The sequence below is a fragment of the Macrobrachium nipponense genome, chromosome 3 (genome assembly GCF_015104395.2).
Source record: "Macrobrachium nipponense isolate FS-2020 chromosome 3, ASM1510439v2, whole genome shotgun sequence".
NCBI lineage: Eukaryota > Metazoa > Arthropoda > Malacostraca > Decapoda > Palaemonidae > Macrobrachium > Macrobrachium nipponense.
Genome location: NC_087202.1, coordinates 124,469,195 through 124,481,260, shown reverse-complemented (window position 1 = coordinate 124,481,260; position 12,066 = coordinate 124,469,195). Strand labels below are relative to the sequence as shown.

At 41.2% G+C, this 12,066-nt stretch overlaps 1 protein-coding gene across 1 annotated transcript in view; it reads right to left on the bottom strand.

Annotated features, from left to right (window-relative positions):
* Positions 1-12,066, bottom strand: part of LOC135222493 (uncharacterized) — a 162,005-nt gene that overhangs the window by 15,848 nt on the left and 134,091 nt on the right. The window lies entirely within an intron of this gene.

Sequence of the window (12,066 nt, the reverse complement as noted above, 5' to 3'; positions counted from 1 at the left end):
TTACAACCACAACCACAGTTTCAAATGCAGAGTCTAAGGTAGCTGCAAGTAGTAGTTCTGTAAGTGTTTCAGCTTCCGATTCTGTCAGTGTAACTTCATCCGTAACTTCCGTAACCTCTCCCTCCCAAGTATTATCTTCCCCATTGACCACTACTGTAACCCCAACTTGTGTTCCTTCCACCCCTACTTCAAATGTTCCTGGAACTAACACTGATCTTCCTTCACATATACCTCCTCATAGACCTCAGCCTACTACCACAACCATTCCTCCAAATGAAGAGGTTGGCACTACTTCAGTAAATAAGGTAGAACCCGAACCAAAGAGTAGAAAACGAAAAGGCCAGAGTAACGACGCAAATAAAAACCAGTGCGACGACACCCGCCACCAACAAGAAGACGCAGCGGTCGAGCGACCACTTTAGCCGCAACGAGAGCAAACAGAGTCTGACATGCATGAAATAGAAGAATTGAGAAGAAACAGAAGGGCTAAACGGGCAGCCGCTGCTCTGGCAAAGGAAGAAGGCTGGAGTTCATCTTCAGAGGCGCCTTTAAGCCCCCAGATGTCCCCAGACACATTGAGAGGATGGCCTCCTCCTAGATTAACAAGGTTAGCACATTTATGAAGGCATGCTTAGTGACAGTTAGTGTCATAGATTTCATTTGGTCATTTGGTCTGGCTGTTTGACAGTTGACAGTTGAGCCAAAATAACCAGTCAAGGTAAGATTTATAGGAAAAAGATTTAGGGGCTACTTTTATGCTTGCAATTTGTAGTGTTTTGTCCTTTCTCAGTTCATGTACTGTTTGGGACATGTTTTAAAGTTAGTGAGATGTTTATTGGTTATTTAGTAATGAATTTTTTGTCTTTCAGATTTTAGAATATTGTTTTTCTTAGGGTAGTGAAGCAGTATTTTTCATCATTTCTTCAAAAATGTAATATCCTCCTCCTGTATTTGAACCTTGAAGGGGATTCTTCTACTTAATATTTTAATGCAAAATATTTCATTTTGTAAAGTATTTCAGTAGGTTCCTATGTGCTTGAATCAATTTGCACATAGTAATTGTCTTGACCTTTTTGTATGCTGATTAGCCATTTTTTGATATTTGCTAATTTTGGTTACACCGAAGTTGAAAATCTCGAACAAGGAAACTCACTCACGCCAGGACATTTCCTTCGTTTCTTGCAAGATCCCGAATAAAGCTTTGTTGGTGAGGCAAAACACTCAACACTCCATGATATCTCACAACTTATACAAACCTACAACATTGCACACACCCAAAAAAAAGATTAAAAAAGAAAAATGGGCAAACTAAGCCGCCGTTAAAGAGATAGAGAGTAATCACATCCTCTCTTAAAGTTGGTAAAGAAGTAACTGGTGCATTCATGGGATGCCCAAGGCATTGTGCAAGCTCCCACATACCCCGTGATCAAGCACAGATGCCAATAGTTCCTTGAGTCCACATTAATTTTTTTTTATTTATTTTTTTTAACTGGATTTCCAGCTGGCTCTAGAAGAATAAGTATCCTAATGTTAAGACCGGGTTTGTTAGTTATGAAAAATACAAATGTGTCCTTATATTGTGTGTACTAGTTGCCAATAATTAGGGAATACAAGCCATTTGGAATTGATACAACTCATTGTGTTTGTCATTGGAGTGAGGTTTAGTCTTCAAAATTGTTGGGATTTGAGTATGGGTCACTGGCTCTCACAGTAGCAAATCATTCTTCTCCTCCTCTTATGAAATACACATGGTAGGTGATTTAGATGAAAAAGGCCATATTAGGTAAACATAAATGAAGGAGGACTTACTAGTAGTAATACTGAGAAAATTGCTACCCCCAAAAGAGTGTAATCTATTGTCTTATTCCTTTAAGCTTGTCATCATTTTATTTGATGATATAGAAGAATTCTAGTACAGTACAATCATCATTGTGGGTAATCACCAGGTGTCCATTTATGTACAGGCAGTCCCCGTTTTTGCGGGGGGTTCCATTCCCTGGGGATGTGCCGATGAGCAAAAACCACCATTAACCGGAACTCAGTGATTTATGGCGCCATAAGCATCCATATGGCTAGCCATAAGAACCCTTATGGTGCCATAACATGTCTTATGGCACCAGTAACCGGAACTCATCCGTTATGGCGCCATAATTCGCTGATTTTATGGCACTAGACACGCATCATAAAACCGGATCACCGATAACCTGGGACTGTTCATATTCTGTTTTATTTTGCTGAGGAAAGATAATCATCTCTGAAGGGTCACTTGCAATTTTATTTCTTCACTTATTTGTTTATTGTAAACCTTGGTTTGCAAAGTGTTTCAATAGCCAGAGGAGATCATTTACGGAGTAGTGTAGAACTTTATTTCCAGAATTGACCAACCTTTTTCTTGAACTCTTAGAAGTTTTTACCAAATAACCTTGCAAATAAGCAAGGTTATTTGGTAAAATTTGCGTTTTCCTTCAGATTGATTACTCGAGTCTTGAAGACATAAATGTATAGAATATGCAGGGCAGAATTGTAACATCCCAATTGCCCATCAGCTCTGTGCATACATGTCCCAAAGTCTCATGCAGTGTTATGATTCAGCTTTTGTTTATCTGGCAGTGTTTACTGCTGCTGTGAAGTTTTACTTTACTTTAGTTTTTATTATTGTGAATTGTTTATTTGTCTTCAGTTTTAGGAGGCTGACATAATTTCAACAAGTGATTACTACTGTAGTGTTTGCTGGCATATAAGACAATAATGCATTAGATACACCTCTTACATAAGGATTTTCATACATTCAACTTACCTGTCAGATATATACATAGCTATCGACTCCGTCGTCCCCGACAGAAATTCGAATTTCGCGGCACACGCTACAGGTAGGTCAGGTGATCTACCTGCCTGCCGCTGGGTGGCAGGACTAGGAACTATCCCCGTTTTCTAATCAGATTCTCTCTGTCGCTGGGAAGGTAAACATATGTTTGCTTTCCCTCCTGATTTGATTTTCGTGTTTCATCGCCATCGATCTTCTGGGCCGACTTTTACAGGGAAGTACTGGATCGGTGGTTTGGCATACGTTTTTAATAACTTTTTAATAACTTTTAATGAATTAACTTCGAAGTTTTCGAAGAATAGAGTATGTGTAACTACCGAAGTTTTCGGTAGACAATTACATAGTTTGCAAGAAAGGGAAATATAAATATTTATTCATTGATAAAGTGTAATAAATGTTAGAATTTGATTGAGGAAAATAAGGTAACTTCCTATTGGAGGAAGTCAGAAAACATAGAACTAGATATGCTTCTTTAGAAGCTTTAATAGCCCTCGTTCTGACAAGCAGTTAGAATATTAACAGTACTAGTAGTGTTGTTTCCTCATCACCTTCTTACTTCACAGAAAACTACAAATTCATTTGCAATTTGAAGATAAAGGAATGTAGCTCAAGATACGAGCTATTATAAGGTAAGAAGTGATTATAGTGTTCCCCATTGCAATAGAGGGTGCGTCTGATCGGCTCTGTCTCGCTCCCAGGCCTAGACCTCTTCCAAGCTCCCTGGCCCGGAGGAGAAGGAATGTCGAAAGCCGTACGGAGTTATGGAGAACCCCCACCGTTCAGGCGTCCCCTCGGCAGGTTCTGTAGAACGTCCCAGACTGCCAGGGATAGCATTGGCAGGAAAGGCATCCTAATTCAATGTGTTCCCCTTTTATTATCGTCTTGACGAATAAGGAGTAACAAAATTCAACGGCGTAGATTAAATGAAGATGCAAGATAATCTCGTCTGGCTATCGGAACCTCAGAAGAGACGGAGGAAAGAAAGGAGAAGTATATGAAAATATATCTATTCTGAGAAGAACGAATTAGATATTAAAGAATATTTGTTGATCGAATGAATTATATGGATCTCGTTTTAGTGAGTACACATATATATAACTTTTAAGCTTCTAGCTCCTTGGGCATGAAGCTCCGGGTAACGAGGCTCAATGCGCCTAAAGCGTCTGAAACAAGGCGCAAAGCGCCTGAAACGAGGCGCAAAGCACCTGAAGGGCCTGAATATGGGCGCAAAGAAAGAACCTGAAAGACTATGAACCAGGATCTTTATCGGAAATGGAAGCCTTCCTCATTCAGAAGAAAGGGAGGGCTATGTTCGAAAATGGAAGTATTGTCGAATTCTAAGCAAGAACAAATGTACAAGAGATCGGAACCTTCCGCACACAGGATCTTCCAGAAGGCGGAAGATTCCAGATTCGAATAACCTTCCAGACGTACAGAACTTTCCAGGCGAGGATCGCCTTTCAGATGCTCGGAAACTTTCCAACAAGAAAACTTTCCAAGGCGATACGTCTTCTAGGATCCAGGAGTATTCTGATCACGATACTCCTCCCAGGCGCCAGGAGTATTCGGAACGCGATACTCCTGCCAAGCACCAGGGAGTATTCCGAACGAGCACGAATACTCCTCCCAGGCGCCAGGAGTATTCGGAACGTGATACTCCTACCAGGCGCCAGGAGTATTCCTAGGCAAGATACTCCTGCTTAGCGCCAGACACTTTCTCCTACAAGAAGAGCCTGACCAACGCCGAGAGTCCTCCAGGCGAAGGGGTGAAAGACATTCGAGGCTTTCTCCTGATAGGGCGGGAGTTGTCGCGCAGGCGGCCGTTGCCCTTGTCAGGATCGTCTTAATGCAATAAAGGCAAGAGCAAGTTCGGTTTTTTCCAGGCAGGGACCTCAAAGATGTAGCACAGGCTGGCCGTAGCCCTTGTCAGGTTAGAGTCTGGTACTGCGAATAGCCCTTCACCTTTCGAAAGGAAGCGCTCTCCTTCGGTTGCTCAATCTTGCCCCAAATTGAGGAATGGAAGATAGAGCAGAATTGTGAGAATTAGTTCAGTATTAGTAAGAGGATATTAAATCATCCTCCTTCTAAAATAGATTGCAACCAACCATTTACAGAAAGAGGGGCAATCGATTTGGAAGTTGAACAAGATTCGTACGAGCTCTCATTCATTGATTAGAGGCTCTTCCAGATAAGAAAGGCGTAAAATACGGACTTATCTCCAAGATAATAAAAGCTGGAGAGATTCTCTTCGATCCTCGGTTGTCATTTGCAATATCTTTCGACTAATACTCATTCGGGATTATTGACGAATGAACGAAGAGAGTAAGATTTCTATTCTTTCTCTGCATGTCGGAAAGGAAAGAGTGTCGTAGAAGGCTTGCTGTATATGACTACTGAATGACAAGTCATAATACGCATACCCATAGTTGCCTTTCTGGTTCGCTACGGAATTGTCTATATCCTTACAGGATTTTCCTAGTAAAGACTTCGCTTAAAAGGTTTGTTACGACAATACCATATTCAGCGGTATTTAACAAAGGTTGTTTGCCTAAAATTTGCATTATTGAGAGCTTTCTTAGACTCGAGAATAATTTTATTATATCCATTCATTGAAGGGAGTAACTGGCAACTCAGAATGAATGCAGCCAGGCAGTGAACGACACGGCTGTAATTGTGAGCCAATCTAGTACCATCCGGTTCTCGGTCGTGAACGGTTGGTTACATCTTTCTCTCCTAAAGGATCGAATGCTTCACCGTATATTTCCCCATACAATCAGGGACTTAACCACGAATTGAGGGGATTTTTTAGGCAAACATGAATAACATCGTATTCGTTTTGCTAAGGATATCTCTCTGCCTCGGCGAGGAAAGAATGTAGTAGGAAATTCACCTTAAGATAACGATACGCTTAAGCCTTATGCACACACCGTGGTTAATTACAGCGTTCCTACTATCCTTACAAGAGTTCCTAGATGAATGCTGTTTACCACAATGTGATAGGATTATAAAGAATTTTAATTCGGCAGAGCACGATTTAACATTCATTGGAAAGAGTTGTCAGACCCTGCGGAAAATATTCACAGATATCTTCGCAAGGCAGAAGATGAACGACCTTCTTATAGATTGCTTCCTTTTCCTCGAAACAAGAGAGGTAGCAAGATACGCCATCTTTAAATTAAATAGGGGAATAAACTTTAGTCTTTTTTTCCCCTAGTTGTATATATTCTTAACACATATTAAAATAAATGGGCGTCTAAGGAAGAAGATGAATGCATCATTTTGGCAATAAAAGGTTGGATTCACAGAAGTCACGTTCTTCTTTCAGCATGTCGTCGGGAATGTTTTTCTAAGAGATTTGATCGGAATCTATTATAAATATTGGACCTGAAAAATCCTATTCACTCTGAGTCTGTCTGCGTGCAGGGGGGGGGGACTGACCAGAAGTAAATATGAATGAGAGGATTTTTCAAGGGAAGCTTGATAATTCCTTTAAATATGTTAAAGACATAGAGTTGCTGCAGATAGTGCTAGATAGAAAGGGGAAAGGAAACTGTCCTCTTCCGATACCTCTGTGAACCACATAATGGTTTTCTTACCCTTCAGAGGGAGAATCACCTTGGTAATTTATGCTATCAATGAACACAGTGAAAAGATATATTCTGTCTAGACAAAGAATATTAGAGATAGTAGAGAATTAAGATCTTCGGGATCTTATACAATACCTCTATACGATAAGAGTAAGAGATCTTATACTTAGAATGGGATCCTAATTTGGGCCTCAGATTCCGTTCCGACAAGATGGAACTGCTCCTAATCAAATGTTTCTCTTGGTCCTAAACGATCAAAAGGACAAGTGAAATTTTGGGCTTTAGAATCTGGAATCAAATTCTATGACGACTCGGCAATGGGTTCTGGCCAGCATAGTATGTTTGGCAAGAGAACTAAAGCCTTTTTATTCCTGGATCAACGCTTTTAGATAGAGGTTTCGTTGTCCGGGTAATGTAGTGACATTGTCATCTACAGAAGAAGAAAAGGTTTAAACGTTTACTGACAGAGTCTTTGGAACGCGAGAAGGGCTCAAACTACTTCCCAAAAGGTTCAGAGAGATACATTCAAGAGCTAGAAATCAACCAATTTCAGCTCAGAATCTCTTTAAATTCCAAGCTCCTTCCCTTCCTTCGGGCGCAAGGATAGGGAAGCTTCTGCAACGAGAAAAACTCATCAACATGTAGGAGGAGAAACTCGTTAGCAACGGAAGTATGCAATAATGATCCTCTCGGAGGAAGACTTGTCTCTTGGACTTTTGAGATTTCCTATTGTCTACTGGATGGAGCGGACTAAATGTGATGAATGTGCAGGAGCAATTAGCGTCTTTGGTAGGAGTACTTTCTAAAGATCCTACTACTCGTAAAAAGGATGACAGAATTCTGATTAAGAGATCCAAATACCGATCTCCTGTCGGGCGCGACGAACCCTACAGGGGAGTTGTCGCACAAGCGGCCATCTCGGGGGGAGCGATGCGTTAGGCAGGCGAGACGTGGGAAAGGAAGTAACTCCTGCCAAGCGTTCTGGCGCCAACTAGGAGCCAGGCGCCAAGTAGGCGCAAAGAGCCTGACTTTACTGTAGATCGTTCTAGGCCAAGATCTTCATCCAAGCAACAAGAGCCAACTGGAGAAGAGAGAACTCCTGATAGGAGTATAGCGCCCGCTAAGCGCAATATACTTGCCATTCGAAAGGCCATTCCATGAGCGATACTCCTACCAAGCCACAGGAGTATTCGGAACGAGATGCGCCTTCCATAGGTCAGGAGTATTCGGGAAGAGATACTCCTGCCAGGCGCCTTGAGTACTCTGACTCGATACTCCCCCAGGAGCCAGGAATATTCTAGACTTTTTACTCCTACAGGCGCCAGGAGTATTCGAAGCGCGATGTGCCTACCAAGCGCCAGGAGTATTCTGAGCTTAATACTCCTAACAGGCGCCAGGAGTATTCGGAACGCGATACTCCTGCCAAGCACAGGAGTATTCCGATGAGCACGATATTCCTCCCAGCGCCAGGAGTATTCGGAACGTGATACTCCACCAGGCGCCAGGAGTATTCCGATCACGATGCTCCTCCTAGGAAAGCGATACTTCTGCCAGGCGCCAGGAGTATTCGAGCACGATACTCCTCCCAGGCGCCAGGAGTATTCGGAGAGCGATACTCCTGCCAGGCGCCAGGAGTATTAGAGGACGGAGGAGTATTCCGATCGCGATACTCCTCCCAGGCGCCAGGAGTATTCGGAGTCGCGATACTCCTGCCAGGCGCCAGGAGTATTCTTAGCTTAATACTCCTAACAGGCGCCAGGAGGGTATCGAAGCGCGATACAAATCCTGCCAGGTGCCAGGATGTATTCGAAGCGCGGATACTTCTGCAAGCGCAGGAGGATTCGATAAGCTGCGAACCTTCGCAGGCGCCAGGAGTATTCGAAGCGCGAATACTCCTGCCAGGCGCCAGAGTATTCTGAGGCTTAATACTCCTAACAGGCGCCAGGAGTATTTGGAGAGATGCGCCTTCCAGACGGCAGGAGTATTCGAAGAGTTTTACGACTGTCAGGCGCCAGGAGTATTCTAAACAGGATACTCCTCGCGCCAGCCAGGCGCAAGCCAGGCGTTAGGCTTCATCCAGATGAGATCCAGTTCAAAGAAAGTCCTAGTCTTCTTTGAAACAATGGTGATCTCTAAAGCAGCTTCATAAGTGACTTGATGATACCTTCTAACAGCTGAGAATTTAAAAAGCTCATGAAGTGGCGAGCTTTTGCAAATTCTTGTTCTTTTCGTAACAATATGTCAGGAAGACATATTAGCTTTAACATATAAGAGATGCACTATGTGTTGACTGCTCATTACACGAAGGACTTCAAGTTAACCTACGAGAGATTCTTCTCTCTTTGTTTATACGTATCAGCGGATACGTTGCTGGGATAAGGAGCCGACACTGATCCTTTCATAATGAGTTGAATTTATTTTAACTCAATGATTTTTATTGGAGGTTTGAAAGGAGTTTGGGGGATAACTCTCTTTCAGTTTAGCGCGAACCCTCATGTTAGGAACAGGTGATTCGGGATCGGTGTTGCGCTCCTTAAATAAGTGCGTGTTGTCATATAACACGGATGTGCTCCCATTGACAAACGCCAGTTAGGTTCTGTCGAGTAAGTGGAAGAGACCCCATCGACAGATCCACAAGAACTCTTGGCCACAGATCACTATCTCGCTAAGGCTCTTGAGATGAAGCAGACTCCTATGCAATAGCTAGGAAGTCAATCCTTCGTCTAGAAACACAGAGGAACTAAGGTCTATAAATACCTACAACATATGTTGTTTACCTGTCTAGTCAGTAATTAGCTGTCTCTTGCCCTCCACCAAAGGGTGTCAATCAGCTATGTAATATATCTGACAGGTAAGTTGAATGTATGAAAATGATATGTTATGATACAATAAAGTTTCATACATACGTTAACCTGGCAGATATATCACAAATTAAACCCCCCAGATCCCACCCAGCCTCCCCGCAGGAGACAGGTGGAAGAGAGAATCTGATTAGAAACGGGGATAGTTCCTAGTCCTGCCACCCAGCGGCAGGCAGGTAGATCACTGACCTACCTGTAGCGTGTGCCGCGAAATTCGAATTTCTGTCGGGGACGACGGAGTCGATAGCTATGTATATATCTGCCAGGTAAGTATGTATGAAACTTTTATTTTTGTATCATAACAATATCATATTTTTTTTAGGAAATAAACTGGTTTGGGGAAAAAAAAAACATTATAGTTGTAGTGAGTCGTTAATAACTTTCAGCCTCCATATTTTCATGTTCTTTAGGTATATTCTGTGACATCTTACTTGTTTCAGTGTCTGTTGCATCCTTGCCATGGGTTTAAAACATGAGTAAATTTTGTGAGAAAAAGGTTCTTGGAATATATCAGCAACATACCTTAGGTTTTTCGTTTACATTGCTCCACTCATGCACTTCGAAAATTGCAGGCGTCACCACCAGGGCATAGACCATTTGCTACCATCACTTATTTCTTGTGTGGTTGTTACTAAATTGTTTAGCTGATAAAAGCGTTAAAATAAAAGTATCAAAGGCAGAGACGTGAAAGATTTTGCTTCCATGGTTGCGTTGATATCCACTAGAGCATAGTATTACCTTCGTACTGCCATCTGTTTTTACCATCCAGTTGTAGCAAGATGATATTGCTGATTATGAAGTATGGAATAACAAATCCTCACAATATATAATAATGTAATGAAAGCCCATCTAAGGTTTAAATGTAATAATTCAAATAACAAAATAAGAAAATATGCAAAGTATATTATACCCAGCTTGGTGATAGCAACTGTGGACTGGCTATTAATTATTTTCGCATTATTTCTACTCTGGAGGTTAGACCAATGACAGGAGGACAATGAGGGCCTTGCTGCAATATTCTTAAATTTGTATGCTATGAGATTCTCTTCAACAAAAACGCTGTAGGATATGTCTCCTTGTCTTGGAGACATATCCAGTACAGTGCTACCCCACTTTTTTTCACGCGTTCACCTTGTTGCGGTTTTTGTGGAACATATTCTTCATGTTTCTGCTGGAACTTTAGCCAATTCATTAATTTTTTGATGGGCCATATCTCTAAAATTATCACTAATTAATTTGCTTTTTATCATATTAAATTAGGCAGTGAACAGTTAAAATAGACCATAATAAGCTTTTTGAGTTTAAGGGGTACATGGTATTTGGCAGTTAGTATAATCATTTTTAGAGGGTTTTGGAACTTATCTCGAAAAAAAAAGAAAAAGTGTTGTAGCGCTGTACAGGCAGTCCTTGGTTATTGGTGGCCTCGGTTATCAGCAGTCTGGTTTTATGTCATTTGTCTAGTGACAACGATAACTGAATTTCAGTGCTGATATGCGCTGATCCCGCTTATTGGATCCGAGCCTCGCTTATCAGTGCTGATAATCGGGGATCAGAGCTATTATCGCCAATTTTCAGTAATCAGCGATTTTCGGTTATCGTCAAGGCATTGAAAATGGAACCCTCGCTGATAAATGGGGACTGCTTAAAGTATAGTGCTTCCCTTTAGTGTTACTGTTTGGCAGTGCGAGGCTGTCATCCGCGGATTTCATTTCAGCAAGTTGAGGGTTTCTCTAGCTCAGTCCTCTCCAGTGTAAATTCCAGATTGAGCCACTTTTAAACCAGTAATGATTTTGCTTTGGGAAACAATTTCAGATAAACTCTAAACTAATATTGAGGTTTACTTAAATTGAGGTTTTGCATCCTCTAACCTTACTTGTTCATGAAGCCTGGAGTGTCCAGACAAACAGTGACCTTGAATATTGACAAATCAATGACCTTGAATGTTGGCTAATTCCAAGTAGTGGATTTGATAAAGAATTGGTGGTTTTTGAAAAGTATCGTGCTTTTGCAAATACTAAAGTAAACTAAAGGCTTTTAGTGTATTTTAAGTGATACATGAGGTGTAACAAGTCAATATCACTCAGTTTTTCCATGGAAGTGGTGGTCTCTCCATTGGTTATTCTTGATAGGATCAGTGAAGTTTTCACCCTACTGCGGAGTGTTCTAAATCTAATTCTTTTCCAAGGTTTTGAATATTCCTTTTGTGTTCTGCAATTTCCAAGATATTTCCATGTGATTGGCATTATTAATTATGGATAACAAAATTTAGCTCTTAGTACATTGAACTACTTGATTCATGTAAAGCATCATATAACTTGTTATATATCATTTTCATTATTTTTTTCTCTCTTTTCTAGTCCAACACCATCTCAGAGTTCAGAAGGAACTACCTTCTTCCACTCCATCTCAGAGAGGGAAATAGACTGTCTGCGTCTCACAGTCGTAGACAGTCTCCTGCAAGCAATATTGAAAAAAAACAAAGGGTTAAGTAGTCTTGCATAATGATTCGCTGGGGTAGTTTGTTTTGAGATGTGTAGTAATGATGTCTTGGGTGATCTCCCAATTTTCTTATAGTATCAGTTCATTGCCATTTTGTTTTTAAGTCACTGTCTTCATATAATTATAAATTATCCATATTTGTGCTTGATTGTTTAACACGAGTCTCACTTGAGTAGTGTACAGAAGTGCATTGTTTTAGAGCTCTCAGTAATGGTCTGTATAATTTGGAGAGCACTCACTTATTTTTAAGCACCAAAAGAGAACATTTTACAGACTTAGTCACTGTAGGATACAA